This window comes from Myotis daubentonii, chromosome 2, assembly GCF_963259705.1.
Source record: "Myotis daubentonii chromosome 2, mMyoDau2.1, whole genome shotgun sequence".
Classification (NCBI taxonomy): domain Eukaryota; kingdom Metazoa; phylum Chordata; class Mammalia; order Chiroptera; family Vespertilionidae; genus Myotis; species Myotis daubentonii.
This window is the reverse complement of record NC_081841.1, coordinates 75,731,723-75,754,295: the sequence shown is the minus strand read 5'-3', so window position 1 is coordinate 75,754,295 and position 22,573 is coordinate 75,731,723.

Sequence of the window (22,573 nt, the reverse complement as noted above, 5' to 3'; positions counted from 1 at the left end):
GGGGATTAGAGGGACAAACTTCCAGTTTAAAATATATAAGTCATGGAAATGTATAGGGAATTTAATCAATAATATTGTAATAACTTTATATGGTGACAGATAGTAACTAGACTTATTACAGTGATCAGTTTGCAATGTGTAAAATACTGAATCACTATGATATACACCGAGACTAATAGGATATTGTATGCAAATAATAGTTCAAGAAAAAAAGATTTGAATAACAGTATGATTTCATGGTATCCAGAGCTACAGCCTTCTGTAAAAACCAAAAAAATACCTACTGTTGTTATCTACATTCAGGATTTTGTTCCCATGTGCATAGTCTCAGCCCCATTATATAGGCATGATGAGGTTTGCAAAGTAAGTAAAGACTTGATGCAGTGAATAAATAGTCTAGGGCAGTGGTCGGCAAACTGTGGCTCGCGAGCCACATGCGGCTCTTTGGCCCCTTGAGTGTGGCTCTTCCACAAAATACCACGTGTGGGTGCGCACGTACAGTGCGGTTGAAACTTCATGGCCCATGCGCAGAAGTCAGTATTTTGTGGAAGAGCCACACTCAAGGGGCCAAAGAGCCGCATGTGGCTTGCGAGCCGCAGTTTGCCAACCACTGGTCTAGGGGGAAAGAGGTGCTCCTGGCCACCAGGAGTTGGAATTGCTGGCAGGACACACACTTAAAAATCAGCAGCAGGCCCCAGCCGGTTTGGCTCAATGGATAGAGCGTTAGCCTCTGGACTGAAAGGTCTCAGAATTGATTGAGTATAGATTGTCAAAATTTATCAAACTGTACCTTTAAATGTTGACTACTAAGCCAACCAAAATTTTAAATGCAGTATTATAAAGCATTATTGACAGGATGAGAGAATGGATGGATGGAAAGTATATATTGGGGTGGGCAGGGAAGTAAAAGTAAGCTAAAGCTTCACCTTCCATAGCAGTAAATAATACCTAATACTGGAAAAATCAAGAAGTAGCAATACACCCAGCCAATTTCGAGATGTACAGATATAGAACAACAACAAATTATCTGAAAATAAGTGGAAGTGTGTGCCTCTTGGTAATGGGAAATGAGGGAGGTGCAAGTATCATTGGCAGGGGCTGGTGTTCTTCACAATGAGCCTTATAGGACTATTTGACTCTCTAAACATGAAATGTAGTATTTGCTATAAAAACTTTTAATTTAAAAAATATCAAAAAGCCTGAAAAATAAAAGCTAAAGCAAATAGGAAGAGTAGTAACTGAAAAGATTTATAGGAGTGTGTATCCCATTGCCTCTCTCTGAACCCTTCACTCATTCCTTTTGTTGAGTAGAGGTCACCCATAAAAATATAACTAGCAGCAGGAAAGCCAAGTCCCCTCAAAACTAGTTATGTTGCCCTAACCGGTTTGGCTCAGTGGATAGAGCATCAGCCTGCAGACTGAAAGGTCCCAGGTTCGATTCCAGTCAAGGGCATGTACCTTGGTTGCAGGCACATCCCCAGTGGGGGGTGTGCAGGAGACAGCTGATCGATGTTTCTGTCTCCTCGATGTTCCTAACTATCCCTCTCCTTTCCTCGCTGTAAAAAATCAATAAAAAAAAAAAAAAAAAAAAAACTAGTTATGTGTCTAGTGAGATTGACTAAATCTTTCCTCTGAAGAGCCCAGCTGTATTGAGCATATTAAGGATGGAATATTAAAAAGTATTAAAAAGTAATTGAAGTGTCTATATATATAAAAGGCTAATATGCTAATTGTCCAACTGTTTGACCATTCGACCGGTAGCTATGATGCTCACTGACCACCAGGGGGCAGACGCTCAACACACAGGCATGAAAACATGGAACAGACTGATGAATCTCAGAGGGAAGGGGCGAGGGGGGAGGGTGAGAAGAGATTAACCAAAGATCTTATATGCATACTAGAGGCCTGGTGCATGGATTCGTGCACCGGTGGGGTCCCTTGGTCTGGCCTGCACCCTTTTGCAATCCAGGAACCCTCGGGGGATGTTGGACTGCCAGTTTCAGCCCAATCCCCGCAGGCCAGGCCAAAGGACCCCACCACTGCACGAATGCATGCACTGGGCCTGTAGTATAGAAATAAAAATAAGAAAATACAAAGAGCAAATGACATCAAATGGTACTTAAGACCAAGTCCCTAAATAATTCCCACAATATGTCATTATTTATCACTTCTGCCTTTTATTTCCTGAAAAATTCAAATACCCCTTCAGCATCTGAAGTTATCAAAAACCAATTTATGCCACTTCATTCTACTAAAGTCATCTGAGTCTAGTTTGGGGAAGTATGTAATCAGGACTGTCCATGGCTTGATCTCCCTTAGATTTATGCTTTGCACTGTCTGTTGGAAGGCCAAATATTAACTTAAAATAATCACTCAGTTCTGATTCCTGCAGGTATTCTTTCTGATTCAACCTCTATTGGACCTTCAGGAATGGACTTGTGAAACACTAGTGATATCTGATTATCATATTAACTCCTTGGGCTCAAAATGTATCTATTATTGAACAGAAATTCAATATCATAAAAATCATTAGCCAAAGCCAAGATTATATCCTCACTCTCATTATGAGCTGGCTTATTGCTCTGTTTCAGGACTCCCTTTTTGAGACTTAAAAAAATCTGGGCTTAGAGGAGAAAATAGTATTTATTAATTTCATTCTGACTTTAAAATATGAGACCAAAACATGAGCTTAATCAGCAGGGACCTGACATTAATTCCCTTTTATTGTGCACTTTCTCCATGCTAGCCACCATGTTAAACACTTCATATAATATTATCTCTAATTTAATACAAGTCTTCAAGATGCTATTATATCTTCAATTTACAGATGCGCACACTAAGGTTTTAAGCAATGTAATTTTCCCTGGAACACCCAACAACCCACAGACGCAGTGTAACCAGTTGGAATCCCATTTTCACATAAGTATCATTTTCCACTGCCTGGTAACAGAAAATTACGCCTACCCCAAAGTTGGTGCAATAATTAAATAGATAAAAAATAATACAACTAAAGCACTAAGACCAGTACTCTAAACATAGTATTTAATGCATGTTAGCTCTTAATGTGATTATTACTATCATTAGATATTTAATAAGCTAGTTAACTTACCTTCTTTCTATTTTCTCTTGTTCCTTGGCCAAAAAGAAGATACGCAACATGCCTTTAAGTAGAAAGGGGTGGCTCCAAGAAGGAATTCCAGTAAATGCTCCTCCACCAGGACATTTCCAATGATCAGTGCACAGTTCCTGTAGGACAGAACCTGTTCTTAAAGTCACAACATGCTACTTAACAAGAGTTGGTACCCAGCACCTATTTTCTGCCTGGCTTTGTCTTTCAGTAAGACGAGTACTGAAGAACTCATGCCAGGACCAACACCAAAAATAAAGTGATGCTCATTAAAACCACTTACTCTTGCTCATTCCCTTTGCTCTACATCAGTGGTTCTCAACCTTGGCTGCACATTAGAATCACCTGGGGATCTTTTTAAAATCCTGATTTCTGGGCCTCATCCGCCGGAAATTCTGTTTCTTTGTTATGGGGTGAGGCCACAACATTAGTAACAAAGAAACAGAATTTCCGGAGGATGAGGCCCAGAAATCAGGATTTTAAAAAGATTCCCAGGTGATTCTAATGTGCAACCAAGGTTGAGAACCACTGCTCTACATAGAGACTGAGGAGATTCCTAGCCCTCTTCAATTAGCTAGCTCATGGCACTGTTTTACTTAGATATAAGCACAATCGCAGTCAACTTACTTCTAGCAGGTGATGGACTGTAGTTATTAACTCCTTTAACGCAGTAATTCTCATCAAGAGCCTCTGTATCCTCAACTGATTAACATTTCATGTACTTGTCTTACAATTTTCCCTCTGGCTCTCTCACACTTTTACGCATATTCTTAACACATTTAAATTCCTTCTCTTTATTCCTACTAAATACCTCCCAGTTACTGGTGTGTTTCTTCCCCTTTTCTCCGCCCAGGAGCACCTCCACACCTGGATCTAGTTAAATTTTGATTGCTTTTCTGAGTCAGTTCCTTACTTCCTTCCCCGAGGCTGTTTGTGGATGCACAGCGGCTCATCTCCTCCTTCTTCTTCTCTTTAGGCCTCTCTTGGAATTTCTTCTAACAATAATGTGAGAAGGGAGTTCTTCTGTCTCCTCCTCAAGTGTCTGCCCACAGGAGAGATAAAAAGAAGACTCAAAATCTGGAAACAACACTTTGTTACCACTCTGCACAAATATTTACTTTGATCCTTGAGGGCACATGAATGAGCATAGATATAATTCTTCTGATATTACAAAGCAGCATTATAATACACCCCTCAGAAGATCCACATGTGCATACATTCATTCATCCATACATGAATCCATCCAATAAAACACCTGACTTGCCTGCTATGTGCTAATCCCTGTGGTGGATGCCAAAGATACAAAGGTGAATCAGAGGGAGACTGGACGGGGAGAGGAACGTCCAGACTAGGACCAAGAGCCAGTTAAGACAACATGGCGGTAGTTCAGGCAAGAGATGATAAGGTGCTGTTGAACCCAAACAGTGGCAGTGGAGCTAGGAGGCGGGGACAGAGACAGTAGTTGTAAGGAGAGTGTAACAGAAGGATGTGGGTATTTATTTAGCACCACTCTCCCTAGGGGAAATTTTTCTGTTATTTTTCTTCATTTCTTTTGCCTAATACTTATTTTGTGTTACTCAGTTGGATTCTCTTGTGTCCTTCTTAGCAGTTTTAAATCATTCCTGAGACAAAATGTATTGTTTAGAAAGGCATTACTCTTTCACTCACTTCTCCTTAGAGTCCATGAATCCACAGTCTATAAATGGGTCAAAGAGGAGAATGAGGTATCCAGTGAGCACATAAAAAAAAAGAAGAGAAAAATGGATGGTTCTCATTTTTGGGTAGGAACAAGAGAAGGAACTAGCAAAGGAGACTAGAAATTGTGAGATGACCTCGAGAGAACTGTACCATAGAAACCAAGGAAGGAAAGTGGATTGTGGGTCAACCACTGGAGAGAGAGAGAAAAAAAGAGAGAGAGAGAGAGAGAGAGACCATTAGATTGGATAATTAGGAGATAATGGTCAGAAATATCAATTTCATTGGCCTGCTCAAATCAGTTGCCTGACTCCTAAAGAATGTGCCAAGACAGAAAATAAAGGCAATTTATATGAGGCATCCAACAGAAGGGAACAGGAAATATGAGGAGGCAGCCAGAGATCATGGCTTGTGATCAGGGATGAAGTTGGCTTTTTTATATAGAAGAGAATTGGGCATGTTAAGACTGCAGAGAAGGACTGAATTGAGAGAATAGGAATTAACAAACACACAGGAAAGGCGGTAAGAAGCAGATGGTCAGGTTTTAGGTGATTGAAGGCTAGGGGAAAGACTGAATTAAAGATTTCAGAGGTGGTGCTGATTGGGCCCAGTAGGTAACCATGTGGGTAATTGGGACGTGGGAAGGGCAGGAAGCTTTGACACTATAATACTGAATTTATCAACCACATAGAAAGTAAAGTCACTGGAGATCATGTCATGACTCGGAAGACAGATCCAGATGCCTCAACAAATGACCCCAATTGTATGACAGCCAGAACAAGGTCAGATGGTAGTATGAACAGAAGGCAGAGTCCAAAATGAAAGGGGGTTTTGTGTAAAGGTGAAAGAGCGATGGTTTGCCAGGGATGATGGCAATAGTAGGGGCAATCCAGTGCTGCCATGGAGCCCATGGGCTCTGGACCACGGGAGGCAATGTTGAAGCAGTCCCCATGTGTCATCTCTGCAGGAGAGGCGTGGAGGAGGAACCCAGCCAGAGGAAAACTGAACTTCAGGGCAAAAGGGTGGAAGGTTAACTGACACTCTGATATTTACTGCTTGGAGAAAGGTTAGAGATGGAGGGTAGAGGAGAAAAGTTCATATTCATCCATCCCTCTTTTCCTTGAAAAAATGAAGATGCCCACAACACACACAAGCCCCCAAATACATACATAGATACGAGGTTAAGGATGTTAAGCCTGGAAAGTGGATCTGAAATGATGAAGAAATGAAAATGTTGCAGAAGTCCTAAGAAAAACCAAGCGACGTTTTAAAGAAGTGGAGGGACACTGTTTTAATTACGCCAGCGGACTCCGGGAATAATTTCCAAATCAGAGTGAAGAAACATGCAGAGAGCCTGTCTATATATATCCCGCTGGGGTATTTGTCCTACAGATATGGTTCTGCCCCCTTTCGTGGGCTTACAGGAAGGCCCCCAGGTGTTGGGGGTTCCCAGGTCATATCCCATGATCTGTCCTGGGGCCAGTGATAACAACCTCCCCCCTCTGCCCCCCCCCTAGTGCATTGTTCCCAGTTTTTATGGCCTGACAGGCCTTGCAAGACCAGTTTCCTCATCAAAAACATCTCCCAACACAAAGAACAGCAGCTGCCTCAGTGTTGACCATGACATGACCCATTCCAAGAATAATGCTGGTGATTTTATTTTTTTATTATTAGTTAAGGTATTACAAATGTGTCCCCCGCCCCGCACACTCATGCTCCCATCCCCGTGTTGTCCATGTCCATTGGTTTGGCTTATATACATGTATACAAGTCCTTCGGTTGATCTCTTCCCCTTACCCCCACCCTCCCCTACTTTCCTTCTGGGGATTGATAGCCTGATCACTGTTTCTCAGTCTTTGGATCTGTCCCTTTTCATCAGTCTATGTTGTTCTCTATAATCCACAAATGAGTGAGATCATGTGGTATTTATCTTTCTCTGACTGCCTTATTTCACTTTGCATAATGCTCTCCATTTCCATCCACGCTGTTGCAAAAGGCAAGAGTTCCTTTTTTTTTTTTTTTTTTTTTACTGCAGCATAGTATTCCATTGTGTAGATGTACCACAGTTTTCTAATCCACTCATCTGCTGATGGGCACTTAGGCTGTTTCCAAATCTTAGCTATGGTGAATTGTGCTGCTATGAACATAGGGGTGCATATATCCTTTCTGATTGGCATTTCTGGTTTCTTGGGATATATTCCTAGAAGTGGGATCACTGGGTCAAATGGGAGTTCCATTTTTAGTTTTTTGAGGTAGCTCCATACTGTTCTCCACAGTGGCTGCACCAGTCTGCATTCCCACCAGCAGTGCAGAAGGGTTCCTTTTCTCCACATCCTCTCCAACACTTGTTGTTTGTTGATTTGTTGATGATAGCCATTCTGACAGGTGTGAGATGGTAACGCATTGTCGTTTTGATTTGCATCTCTTGGATAATTAGTGACTTTGAGCATGTTTTCATATGTCTTTCGGCCTTCTATATGTCCTCTTTCGAAAAGTGTCTATCTAGGTCCGTTGCCCATTTATTGGGTTGTTTATCTTCCTTTTGTTAAGTTTCATGAGATCCCTGTAAATGTTGGAAATTAAACCCTTATCGGTGGTATCATTGGCAAATATGTTCTCCCATGTAGTGGGTCTTCTTGTTGTTTTGTTGATGGTTTCCTTTGCTGTGCAAAAGCTTTTTATTTTGATGTAGTCCCATTTTTTTATTTTCTCTTTAGTTTCCATTGCCCTAGGAGCATTATCAGAGAAGAAATTCCTTCGGCATATGTTTGCAATTTCGCTGCCTGTGGATTCCTCTAGTATTTTTATGGTTTCCCGTCTTACGTTTAAGTCTTTTATCCATTTTGAGTTTATTTTTGTGTATGGTGTGAGTTGGAGGTCTAGTTTCATCTTTTTGCATGTATCTGTCCAATTTTCTCAACACCATTTATTGAAGAGACTGTCTTGACTCCATTGTATGCTCTTGTCTCCTTTGTCGAATATTAATTGGGCATAGTGGTTTGGGTTGATTTCTGGGGTCTCTATTCTATTCCATTGATCTATATGTCTGTTCTTGTGCCAGTACCAAGCTGTTTTAAGAACAGTGGCTTTGTAATACAGTTTGATATCTGGTATTGAGATCCCACCTACTTTGTTCTTTCTCAGGATTGCTGCAGCTACTCCGGGTCTTTTTTTATTCCAGATGAATTTTTGGAACGTTCGTTCTAGATTTGTGAAATATGCCGTTGGTAATTTAATGGGGATTGCATTGAATCTATAGATTGCTTTGGGTAGTATGGACATTTTGATGATGTTGATTCTACCAATCCATGAACACGGTATGTTCTTCCATCTGTTTATGTCTTCCTCTATCTCTTTTTTCAGTGTCCTGTAGTTTTTGGCATATAAGTCTTTTACCTCCTTAGTTAAGTTTATTCCTAGGTATTTTAATTTTTTTGGTGCAATGGTAAATGGGATTGCTTCTGTAGTTTCACTTTCTGTAAGTTCACTATTGGTGTAAAGAAATGCCATGGATTTCTTAGCATTAATTTTGTATCCCGCTACATTGCCGAATTCATTTATTTATTAAGTCTAATAATTTTTTGATGGAGTCTTTAGGGTTCTCTATGTACAGTATCATGTCATCTGCAAATAAGGACAGTTTTACTTCTTCTTTTCCAATCTGGATGCCTTTTATTTCTTCTTCTTGTCTAATTGCAATGGCCAATACTTCCAGTACTATGTTGAACAGGAGTGGTGAGAGGGGGCATCCCTGTCTTGTTCCTGTTTTTAGGGGGAATGGTTTTAGTTTTTGCCCATTGAGTATGATGTTGGCTGTGGGTTTGTCATATATGGCTTTTATTATGTTGAGGTATGATCCCTCAATTCCTATCTTGCTGAGAGTTTTTATCAAGAAAGGGTGTTGGATTTTGTCAAATGCTTTTTCCGCATCAATTGATATGACTATGTGGTTTTTTTTCTCACAATTTGTTTATGTGATGTATCACATTTATTGATTTGCGGATATTGTACCATCCTTGCATCCCTGGGATAAATCCTACTTGGTCATGGTGTATGACCTTTTTGATGTACTGCTGGATCCGATTTGCTAGGATTTTGTTGAGGATTTTGGCATCTATGTTCATAAGGGATATTGGCCTATAATTCTCTTTCATTGTATTGTCTTTACCTGGTTTTGGGATTAGGGTGATGTTGGCTTCATAGAATGAGCTGGGAAGTGTTCTTTCCTCTTGGATCTTTTGACATAGTCTGAGGAGGATAGGTTTTAGGCCTTCCTTGAATGTTTGGTAAAACTCCCCTGTGAAGCCATCTGGCCCCGGGCTTTTGTTTGCTGGAAGCTTTTTGATTACTGCTTCGATTTCCTCCATAGTTATTGGCCTGTTGAGATTTTTAGATTCTTCCTGATTAAGTTTTGGAAGGTTGTATTTTTCTAGGAATATGTCCATTTCCTCCAGGTTGTCTAGTGTGTTGGAGTAGAGTTGTTCATAGTATTTTCTAACAATCTTTTGTATTTCTATGGGGTCTGTTGTTATTTCTCCTCTTTCATTTCTGATTTTGTTTATTTGGGTCCTCTCTCTTTGTTTCCTGGTGAGCCTGGCTAGAGGTGTATCAATCTTGTTTATCCTTTCAAAGAACCAGCTCTTGGTTTTGTTGATCTTATGTATTGTTTTTTTGGTCTCTATGTCGTTTATCTCCACTCTGATCTTTGTTATTTCCTTCCTTCTGCTTACTGTGGGCTTTTTTTGTTAACGCTGGTGATCTTGATCCGTCACCTAGAAGGGTTCAGCAATCTAGAGAAGGCACTGTGCGTAAATTAAATAAGAGTCCAGAGACGAAACATAATTTTGAAAGGCATTATAGGGAGTCAGAGAAGACTTAGCTAAAGGAACTAAGTTCTCCTTGTCTCAGGACCCCTTGATATTTATTAACACAAATTGTCCTAAGGCAAGGTGGAGATATACACTTCAAAGGGTAGGGTTAGGTACAGAATCCATTGTCAGATTGGGGGGATTTGCCTATGGCTGTTCAGATGTTTGGCCAACAGGGGGCAATAACATGTAGATTGCGATGCCCTCAGCTGTCTGGCAGCAAGCAATCATCCCTTTTCAGGTTGGGGGAAATGCTCTTGCCACTCCAGATGATTCAGCCCTTGCTGACATGCTGGAATTGGCTTCCAGCACAAGAAACTTCTCTTTATTCGGCAGAGGAAGGAGAAGAGAGATGGGTGAATAAGATGACCTCATCGCCAGTGAGTGTCCAATGTGTCAGTGAGGGGGTGGGGGAAACAATGCTTTTAAGGCATTAGTAAATAATAAATTAATAATTAGAGACACAGGACACCCAATTCTTTTTTTCTTCCTTTTTTTTTAAGAGCTCATGGGAATGAACTGTGTGAAGAGCCCTATTACCACCCCTGGGGAAGAAAGCCTGAACTTCTCTGTATCCTTTCATAAATCAAAGGATATCAAGTATACTTGACTGTCTTGCTTTTAACTTATTTTTTTATTAGTTTCTTTCATGTTGTGCAGCTAAAGAAAATACCTATTAGCAGCTACAGTCACTTTGATGTTATAATAATTCTCAGAGAACATTTATAAGTGAGACAGAAATCCATTAATGTTTCACATGGGATTCAAACTCTTGGGCAATTGGGGCAAGAGGAGAAATCCACGTGATAAAATATTTCTGTAAAAATCATTTTGCATTGCATGCTATCACACTTACACCTTATGGAGTTTTAACTCGGCGCTTTGAATATTGCACCATCTGGGTAGCAGCCAGATTGACACAATAGATCTTAATGCCTCTAAGTTAACAAGTCAGTAGTTATTTGCCAACCAAATTTTCAATTGGTTACATCAATTTTTGCAAAAAATAAAAAAGTAGAATTCTACATTTTTACAGCTCTTTTCCTCATAATGAATAGTGTGTGTTCAATGCAATATCAAGCTCTGCCCGTATTGCTTTAATTTTTTACATTTGTATAATTTTCTAAGTGTGTAATTTTCTAAAAAGCTCACGAATGGACTGTTGCAATGGTTACTTCCATCAGACTCAATGTGCATTATAAAAACAATTATGATACTTAAAACACTACTGTCTTCCCTTCACCACGACAACCCACTTCCAATTTAGACTCTGGAACAGGCAAACTGCTCTAAGATTGCTATCTTATACATTTAATTTATAATGGTGATGTTTTCCCATCATTATCATCTAATTTTTAAAACTATAAGTATCTATTGAATACATGGCTGAAAGTAGAAACAATCATTTAAAATGGATTTGCTTAAAGTAAATACTCCTGAAAATTAAAAAGTAAAACCTATTATGTTCATTGACATTTTCTGCTACCAAAGTGCAGCACTTCAAAACTAAAATCTGAACCATGTATGTATCATCTATAATAAAAAAAAGGGTAATATGCTAATTAGACTGGACATCATTCCAGACATCCTTCCTGATGAAGCCAGGGCCAGAGGGAAGCCAGCCCGGGTCCCCAGTGACAGAGGGAAGCCGGTGTCAGCAGCCGGGGGAAGGAAGGCCTACTCTTGCACGAATTTTCATGCACTGGGCCTCTAGTGATTTATAAAGAAATTAGACATAAAAGTTTTTATGGTATTTAAACAAACATTTTCTGATCCACCATCTCTTGCCTGCCCAATCACTCTCTGATACCACAACTACCCCACCCATCACTTTATCTCAACTTCCTTTTTGATTAGCAGTAAAATCTGATAATGTTTTCTTTTATGTCTTACTGCATTGGTATCATGCTACAGATAAGAGTAAACATTAGAAGACCATACACACTCCAAAAATACTTTTAAAATTCTCATTTTTCTAATACTTTTATGGGAATTTTACATTAAATATTGAATCTATACCATTTAATTTATAATGAATGTGAGCTAGAGTTTTAGTTTCCTTCCTTCTTTTTTTTTTTCCAAATGTCAATTACTCCACCATCATGTATGAAATAACACACTTTCCCCATTTATTTTTAAATATATTTTTATTGATTTCAGAGAGGAAGGAAGAAGGAGAGAGAGTGGGGTTGTGGCCTAATATCTGTATTTTTCTAAATATGTTTTCATTGATTTTTGGAAGAGAGGAAGGGAGAAGAATAGAAAGATAGAAATATCGATGAGAGAAAAACATTAGTCGGCTGCCTCCTGCATGCCCCTGACTGGGGATTTAGTCTGCAACCCGGGCATGTGCTCTGATGGGGAATCGAACCTCATCTTCCTGGTTCAGAGGTCAGCTCAACCACTGAGCCATGCTGGCCAGGCCCCCCCATTTATTTTAATGGCACATTTATTATAAATTAAATTCCGTCATTAATAATAGTTTGCACTTTCATAGCACAATAGGTGAGACATTGTTCTAAATACTTTACACATGCTGACCTTATAGCAACTCTATGCAGTGTAGACCACTTTATCACCATTTTATACAGTGGTTCTCAACCTTGGCTGCACATTAGAATCACCTGGGAATCTTTTTAAAATCCTGATTTCTGGGCCTCATCCTCCAGAAATTCTGTTTCTTTGTTACTAATGTTGTGGCCCCACCTCATAACAAAGAAACAGAATTTCCGGAGGATGACGCCCAGAAATCAGGATTTTAAAAAGATCCCCAGGTGATTCTAATGTGCAGCCAAGGTTGAGAACCACTGATTTTATAGATGAGAAATTTGAAATGAATAAGAATTTTCCCAAGGTGACACGCTACCCTGCTCCCATCTGCCACATACATCTTGTCCTGAACTCTGTTCTGTCCCATTAGCAGTCCCTCAGCTGAGATCACACTTTCAATCACTGTGGTGTACAGTACATTTGACATCTAGGTAACATGCCCCTCATTGTTCTTTTTCTGTTTCTTGCTGTTCTATAAATCATAACATAAATTTCACCATTAACCTGACATGTTAAAATACATTTTGAAATATACTTTAATGGAATTGCATAAAATTTACAAATTTGGGGGAGTTTACAACACTGAGTTTTCCCATCCAGCAACATGCCAAGATTCTTCATTTACCTGGATCTTATTTTTGTGCCCTTCAATGAAATGTTGTGGTTTTCTTCACATAAGTTTCACACATTTCTTGCTAAATTTATCCGTAGGCATTATCTAGTTTACAATATTTTTCATTATATTTCCCATCTCTCACAGATTAAAACACTAATCAGAAAGTTCATGATTTCTGTATATTTCTCTCACATCTTACTGAATTCTCTAATTTGTTTCTAATACATTTTCAGTTGATTCATTGTATTTTGAGGCATCTAATTATATCTTCTGTAAAGAAATTTAATTGTGTTTGTTTCTTTCCAATATTTGCACTTTGTTTTGCTTTGATTAAAACCTGAAAACAATATTAAATAAGGTAAGGCAGGAAGTATTGGCTGTCCTTCAGTATATTTTCTTCCTCCATAGGAAACCCTAGGTTTTAGATGAGCAACAAAGCTACTCAGAATAAAGGCTAGTTTCCAGCATTCATTGCAACAAAGTGTGGCCATATGACCCATTACTGGCCAATGCCTTTAAAAACAGCAAATACTACATTGGCCTTTTTTTCTTTATTCATTGTCCTTTGCTCTATCTTCCTCAAATGCAGATATGGTATCTCAGCTTGAGTTGTCATCTTAAAATCTGAGAATGGAGACCACACCCGAAGTGACAGAATGAATCTGGGTACCTAAAGAAGGGCCCCTAGATTCAACCCACTTTACCATCCTTAACTGCCTTCTACAGTTTTCTTGAACAAGAGAAGAGAGAGAACTAAAACCAAACCGAATCCTAATAGATACAATTGTGATAGTGAGGACCAACCTTTTTCCTGAACACAGTGGAAATACTACTAGTGTGGCTCTGCTTAGTATGATATTTACCATTAGCTTCTTATTATACTACTTCTCAACTTAATAAGGTTTCCTTCTAACTCTAATTTACAAAAAAATAAAGATAAAAAATTGCCACTTTAAAAAACATGACTATTAAGCATTTATTGAGATCAGCATTACCCAATAGAACTTCCTACGGTGATATAAATGCTTATTTATATTGGTGCTAATGCCATAGCCACCAGTCATACATGGCTATTGAGTACTTGAAATGTGGCTAGTGGGAATAAAGAAGAAATGTTTTAATAATTTAATTTCAACTGGAAGAGCTAATGTGGCTAGTGTCTGCCATGTTGGAAAGAGCAGATCCAGGTGATCATACAAGAATTCTCTTTTAATCTAGTAATATAATATATTGAAATAATAGATATAGTAATGCTAAACCATCTTTCATTTCTGGAACAAAATCTACTTGACAATGCTGTATTTAAATTGCTAATATTATTAATGTAATAAGATGAAGAAAACTGCATTCACCAGGATTCTTAGAGAAAGCATTATATTTGTTCAGAAGAAATGTTTCATAAGTCTCTTAGGATGGTACATAAGACCTTGAGGGGAATGTGCAAACAACAAAGATAATGAAATTTGCTCTCCATAATGAAGAAGCATGGAATTTTAAGTTCCAACCAAAAAAACTGAAAGTGACAGAGGGGAGCCAGTGAGGCTGAGGACTGCAGGAAGAAAGAATGAGAGAAAAATATAAAACACTAGTAGCCCTGTGCATGAATCCATGCGTGAGTAGCTCACTGCCCCTTGCCTCAGCTGGCCACCACAGCCACCATTGCTAGTAGCTCTCCACTGCTTGTAGCTCGCTGCCCCGCCCTCCTGTAGCTCTCCACCCACTGCCCCACCTTCCTGTAGCTCTCTGCCTGCTGCCCCGCCCTCCTTAGCTGTCCACCACTTGTAGATAGGCCGTGACATTACAGCGTTCTGGCTAATTTGCATATTCCTCTATTATCATATTAGATTACTGACACCACTTAAAAGGAAGACGAGAAATTTCCAGGTGAGGATTTTTCTGCAAGATTCTATATACCATGTACTATAATTCCTCCTTTAGTCCCCAAAAATTTTCAGTAGAGTTTACAAAAATCATTAATATTACAGTGTGTGGAGGGGAGGGTATTTATTGATATGTTCTCAGATAGTCTATTTCTCTGTCTTTCCAGACATATGGCAGGATTTAATATCCTCAATCTCTTAAAATTGTGATTTGCATTGACGACTAAATATAAGTGAAAGTAACATGGATTATTTCTAGACAGAAGCTTTCAGTGGCCATGCATAGTTTTCTATATTTCCTCTTCCCTGTCACAGCTACTAGCCATGTTCCAGTGAAATCTCTGAAAGCCTATGTCCCTGAATGAGGACTACATACAGCATACCCACAGTCAAGCTGTGATAAACATAGTGTGAGCAGAAAATAAATCTTTATTGTCTTTGGCCACTAAAATGTTTAGATTGTTACTGAAGCATAACCTGGTCTATCCTAACTGATAGGGAAATTGATAGCTTGTAGTACAATGCTGCTGTATTAAACTTTTTGGCATTGGACTAAGGAATGGGAAGTAGGTGGTAAAGAAAACATTGTTGAAGCTTGAAAAGATTAAAATCTGCTATAGAGTGAGAAATCATGTGGTACAAGGCAAGGCAAACAAATATGAGAATTATGTCCAGAAAAGAATTGTGGTTACATCTATTGGCACATTGGAGCTGACTGAAATAAAATAAGGAAGAAACCATTGATGTTTTTGAGAGATTTGTGCGGCAAAAGTACCACCCACCTGCGCCAAACTGATTATGACTGTTCTATACTTAAGACAGCGATAGGCCCCAATCTTACTAGTATATTGAACAGGATATGAACCAATAAAGCTGCTTGCTCCAATGAAGGGCATGGTTCCAGATGCCCCCTTCAGATATGACCAAAGAGAATAATGGAAAAGAAAGACTCTCTTAAGGGTAGAAACTAGGAACAGTGGAAAATAATGAATGATCAAGGAAGCCAAATCAGGACTTGATCAGGAATAATCCCAGAAACGGGGATATTTTCCTATTACCCAATCCCTGTGTGCATTGGTTATGTGAGGGACAGATGACATTTTAATTCACACAAGTTGCCAGATCAAAAGAAGCCACATTTAGGCCTGGCAGAGCCTACTAGGCATTACCTCTTCTGAATGAAGCAGCCATATATAACACCCGGAGACCCTGGTGTTATTACACCTTGGGAATTTTGAGTAGCTTCCCTTGGAGATGGGCACCATTATATTTTAATGTAGAAAACAGTGAACCAAATAATTGGTGTCTAGAAAGGAGTTTTCTGGTAATCATTAGGACTGGTTGCAAATATGCCAGTCCTTCCTATTTCCAGGATTAAGCTAGAATAGCTTTACTCAATCTTTAAAAGTTTGACGCAGACATGTGACTTGCCTTAGCCAAAGATATCTAAAGAAAGTATGTATATCATCTCTGTGACAATGCATTAAGAGCCAGAATATGATCCCACATGTTTCTTCCTATAGTAGCCGTCACTACATAATCTTCCAAATGCTTGACACTCTGAAAGCCTGTATCCCTGATGGAGCAAATCCCCAGCTGGCCCTTAGTAGTAAGAAAGAAAGAAGCTTTCATTGTTTTAAACAATTAAGAATTTGGGTTATTTGTTACCATACAAAAACTTGTCTATCCTGACAGATATAATGTGATTGAGTTTTCTGAGTAAAATAGAGAAAGGGGTGAGTTCTGCAATGAATGGTGCAGGGACAAAGGGAGTCATCCTGTGAGGACAAGGCCAAAGATATCTTCTGGGTTACATTCAAGATATATGCAACTATACTCAAATATATTGTTTTCTTTTTGTGCTATGCTTTTTCAGTTTTTAGGTCAGAATTATGGTAGCCTTATAAAATGGATAGACAAATTTTGTGGGGTTATTTTTTCTGTCCTTTGGAATAGTAAAGGGAACAAAAGAATTATCTGTCTCTTAATTACATTTTAAGTTCACCTATAAAACCATTTTGGTCAGAAGTATTTCACTTGTAAGTGAAAGATAATTAAATGAAACTAACTTTAGCAAAAATATTTAAAGAAATATTTTGCTCTACATAGAGGAAAAACACTAGGAACTTGAACAATGTTGGAACCTCTTTTCTTTCTTTCTCTTTATTTATATGTCTGTGTCTGAGTTCTCTCTGTATGTCCGTGTATGTGTGTCTGTCTTTCTAAGTCTCCATCTCTCAGAGAGTTTCTGATTGTGTCTGTCTGTCCTGTGTCAGTATCCTTGCCTCCATCCATCTCTTTCCTCTAACTAATCTATCTATCTATCTATCTATCTATCTATCTATCTATCTATCTATCTATCATCTATCTATCTATCTATCTATCTATCTATCATCTATCTATCTATCTATCTATCATCTATCTCCTTCCTCTCTCTCTCCCTCTCCCTCCCTCTCTCTTTTTCTCTCTCTCTCTCTCTCTCTTCTTTCTTCTCTCTTCTCTCTCTCTCTCTCACCTGCCCATCTCCCATTGTACACAAGCTTAATTCATGTGGGACAGGGTAGTGTGACCATACTCAGTTCCAGCTTACATCACTTCTGTTTAGCAACCCAGAATAATATGAATATGCAATCATAGGAAAGGGCTCTGATTAACCCTATTTGAGTCACATGCCCCACCCTGGATCAATATACAGAGGACATTTGCAAATAAGTTTCAAAATTAATGGTTTACTCCTGTGACCAGGAATCAGTGTGTTATGATTTCCTGCTACCATCCTATATAATAAAAGGATAATATGCAAATCGACTGAATGGCAGAATGACCAGTTGCTATGATGCACACTGACCACCAGGGGGCAGACTCAATGCAGAGCTGCTCCCTGGTGGTCAGTGCGCTCCCACAGGGGGAGTGCCACTCAGTCAGAAGTTGGGCTCATAGCTGGTGAGCACAGCAGCGGTGGCAAGAGCCTTTCCTGCCTCCACACCAGTTGGACATCCCCCAAGGGCTCCCAGACTGCGAGACTCCCCCAACTGCACCAGGCCTCTAGTAGTATCATATAATTGGGATGGGGAGAACATCCATCCCCAAAGGAAACAGTGATGCTGACTAGTATAAGAAAAAATGAAGAAATATATAGAGAGAAACATAATTGCTAGGCCAATAAACAGTAGATATCTTCTCAAAAAAAATGGGAGAGGGGTGGCCTTAGCGCTTTGGCAACCTTTTCAATTGCCTCCACAGTCATTGGTCTATTCAGGTTTTCCACTTGAGTCAATTTTTATAATTTATGTTTTTAGAAAATCACCTATTTCATCTAGAGTTTCAAATTTATGGGCAAAAAGTTGAACAGGCTATTTCTCATAATGTTCATCAAAGTGAAAGCCAATGGCATAATGCCGAGGGCAACTCTGTAAAAGCAATTCTCTGGAGAACTAAAACAAAAGTATTTCAGGCTGCAGCTCTCTCTTGGTTTAGCTTAATCCAGGAATAAAATTGAGTGTGTCTAGAGAATGGATGGGCTGCATATCCTTCAGGCAATTCTCCATATATATTACTTTTTACAATTGAGTTTTTGATAGGTACTGGGCAGCAGAAACTCTAGGTTATAACCCCTGACAAGAACTTGGAGTACAAATTATTTTACAATGCTCAATTTCATATGAATCCTTAATCAATCAAAATATAGAAAGTTGACATTTTCATATGGAAGTTGAGACATCTAAATGGGACATATGTCTGAAGAGAAGAGACCTCAGGGCCACACAAAAGTAGGTTCACAGAATAAGTACTCGCGGACAGGGCCAAGCTGTTCTCAGGACAACTGAACAGCTGAACAAAACACAAGATAGAATGATAAACAGAATTTTGTGAGAGCTGGAAGAAGCTGGCGTACCACCATCAGAGGGTATGGATATGGCAGGTGAAAAGAAAAATGTTGTAAACGTTTTGTTGAGAAAGTGGTAGTAGATATGGGCTTTGTAAGAGGAAAGGGATTTCAATGGGCAGAAGGTAAGCAGGGTCAAGAAAATTCCATGAACATGTCTTTTTAAAAAAATTTCTTTATTGATTAAGGTATTACATATGTGTCCTTATCCCACCCATTGCCCCCCTCCCCGCCCCCACTCATGCCCTCACCCCCCTGGTGTCTGTGTCCATTGGTTAGGCTTATATGCATGCATACAAGTCCTTTGGTTGATCTCTCTCCCTTACCCCCACCCTTCCCTACCTTCCCTCTGAGGTCTTGTATAACATATTTCTTTAGAGTTTAGGGAATGCATAGAGGGATAAAACAAAGGTTGGATGAAAAGATGAACCAAACTATTGTCCAGCTACTGTGATGTAAGAAAGTCCAAACAGAATATTGAATAAGTGCCCGAGAGACAAAAGGCCCCACATGTCCCAACTCCAGCTGAGCTCCCAGTTGAATTCAGCCACATAAATGATCCCAGATATTGTCACAGAGGAAAAGTGCAGCTGACCCCTGCCTGAATTGAAGTTAACATAGAGAAATAATAAACTGTTGTGGTTTTAAGCTACTAGATTTGTATATGGCTAGTTCTCTTAGGTCAGGGGTAGGGAATGTCTGGCCTGCGGGCCATATAAGGCCTGCGAAATCATTTGGTCTGGCCCTGTCAAGGCGGTAAGGGTGAGTTAATTAAATGTTTGACCAAATACAGAATAGTAGACTCATTTTTTAATTGATAATCTGTATGGCCCTCAGATGATGTTATAAATATCCAAATAGTCCTTGGCAGAAAAAAGGTTCTCCACTCCTGTTTTAGGTATATGTCCAGGTCTGCAACTGCTTGCACAGGCTTGTGTCACCCTTATAACTAACTAGAGGCCTGATGCACAAAATTCATGCAAGATAGGCCTTCCTTCCCCCGGCTGCTGGCACCCACTTCCCTCTGGCACCCAGGACCTGGGCTTCCCTCGCAGCCCCGGCTTCATCCGGAAGGTCATCTGGAAGGACGTCTGGTCTAATTAGCATATTACTCTTTTATTATTATAGACTAGAGGCCCAGTGCACAAAAATTTGTGTACTCGGGTGGGTACCTCAGCCCGGCCTGTGCCCTCTCGCAATCTGGGGTCCCTTGGGGGCCCCTTCCCCTGGCTGCTGGCACCAGTTTTCCTCCGGTGCCCAGAACCCAGGCCTTCGCCCTTCGCCAGGAGGGGCCCGCGCGGTGGGCGAGGGGCTTAGCTCTTTTAAAAATACTTCTGAATGTTGGTAAATAACCCTGTAGGAATCTACTTTCTGAAACATGCTGGTTGTTAAGGGCTGATTTGGGTAATCAACAAAGAAACCTGAAACACTAATTTGAATGAATATATGCACCCCTATGTTCATTGCAGTGTTATTTATAATAGCCAAGATTTGGAAGCAGCCCAAGTGCCCATCAGTAGATAAGTGAATAAAAAAGCTGTGGTATACACAATAGAATACTGCTTAGCTGTTAAAAGGAAGAAACTCTTACCTTTTGCGACAGCATGGATAGACCTGGAGAGGATTATTAAGTGAAATAAACCAGTCAGAGAAAGACAAGTTTCATGATTTCATTCATATGTAGAATCTAATGAACAAAACGAACTAACAAGCAAAATAGAGACAGACTCACAGATAGAGAGCAGGCTGACAGCTATTGGGGAGGGGGGAAGGGGAATAGAGGGATTGAGCAAAAAAAGAGAGAAAGAACTCATGGTGTGGTGATTGCTAAGGGTGGATGGGGGGAAGGTGGAGGAGGGCATAGGGAGGATAAATGGTGATGGAAGAAGACTTGACTTGGGGTGATGAACGCACAATACAGTGTACAGTTGATGTGTTGTAGAATTATGCACCTGAAACCTATATAATTTTGTTATCCAGTGTCACCCCAATAAAGTCAATCAAAAGAGAAAAAAGAGAAGGAGTACAGAGTTATGGGTATAGAAAAAAAGTAAATCCAATGCCACTCTTGATTATACTGTCCTCTTTACAATCACTTTGTGTGCACTTTCTTTTGTTTTCCCACGTTATAAAATGTTTCCCTTTACTGTGATTTCAGTAATGCTTTCAATTACTGTCTAGATGTTCTAAACCTAACAATCTACATTTTGTCCATTACGATACACGTGATGACTGACATTTACAGGAGTGACACACTCACATGTGTGGGAAACTGTTTATTGCCTTCACTACCCCGAAACCCCCGCCCCAGGCTGGGTGCCTTTGAAGCCCTAGCAAAGCTCGGAGCTAGGTGCCACCTCTGTTTGTCCAGACAGTGGTAGCTGAAACTAATCCCCCATTTATTATTATGTAAATCCTTGCTGATGGGCTAGTCTGCTTGTTACTAGGGGGTCACCTGCCTAAGGGCTATGCTATGGGTGCATCCCAGATCAATAAAAGCTTGGTGAGGCCTGAGCACGGAGGAAGTCCTTTGGGACTTGCCACCTGGTCCCCCAATGTTGCAAAATTATCTCGTGTCTTTTTCTCTCATTTGTTGTGTGGCTCCTCTTTCAGATACCGAACCCTACTCCACGCGGGTCATGGAAGGAAACACTCGACATCTGGCGCCCAACGTGGGGCACAGACCACCCCCCCGAATGGTGCATGGGCTTGAACACTCGCCCCTTCTGAGGAAGGTCTTCTGTCCCCATAGCTGCTTCTTGCTTCCCATGCCCAGCCCAGATCAGGAACCAAATAACAGAAAAGATTTGGTCCAGCTGAAATCAGAATCCAGATAAACGGAGGCTTGGCTAACAGACCCTATGTCTAAATCTAGCCTAACAGCAGGAATGCTCAAAGCCTTCTCAAGGATGTAAAGTGATCCTTTCAATTAATATTTACAGTGTAAATTAAAATCATTGTTAGAATATTAAATTTAACAGCAAAATAATTTTCAAATTAAAATCAAGTTTTCAAATTAATTAAATTTGGCTAAACTTGAAATAAGTAATTATTCATATAGTATTAACCAAAATTTTCATTTCATGGTTAAATTGCTTAACATACAATAAACCTAAAACAGTCATATTTTTGTGCAGAAAACATAAAAATTTAAAATTATCTAAACTGCATTAAAAAAATTTTCTATAAGCCTCCTAATTAAATCAAAAAAGGGGGATAGTAGAAGAATACCATGTAAGGAAAAATATCCTGTAACTAAATTACATCTAGAAAAATTTTTTTTTCATTTTGTAATGCTAACAACAAAACACCCATGAAAAACATATGTGGTGTCAAAATAAGCCAAAGGAAAATCATTTGGGCAAATATAAAAAGGATTCCCCAAGTAAAATTTCCTTTATTAACCTTTGGTCGAGAATATGTTTGTATACTTTCAGAGAACAACTCCTAGACCATGTGGATTCCTGCAACAAGGGATACCAGAGAAAAACTGACCAGACTGCTCCAGCCACAAAGACAGGAGGGACAGTTCAGAGATGAAGATGGTGGAAGACGCCTTGCCATACTAACAATCAGCAGCTGTGCGTCGCTGCAAAGTACCCAGGACCAGACCAGAAAGGACCGGACCTGCATTTTCCACCATCCAGAACCAACATTTCATTACTGGCATGTACACATGAACTTTTAGACATTGAAACATGCACTCAAAACTGTTGGACATTGATTTTGGAACTTAAACATTTTTTGTTCTTATATGTTTATTTCTGATTTTTTAAGGAAAAAATAAGGGGGAGATGTGGGAAACTGTTTATTGCCTTCACTATCTGATAAGCATAGACAGAGAACTCCCCGAAACCCCCCCCCCAAGGCTGGGTACCTTTGAAGCCCTAGCAAAGCTCGGAGCTAGGTGCCACCTCTGTTTGTCCAGACAGTGGTAGCTGAAACTACTCC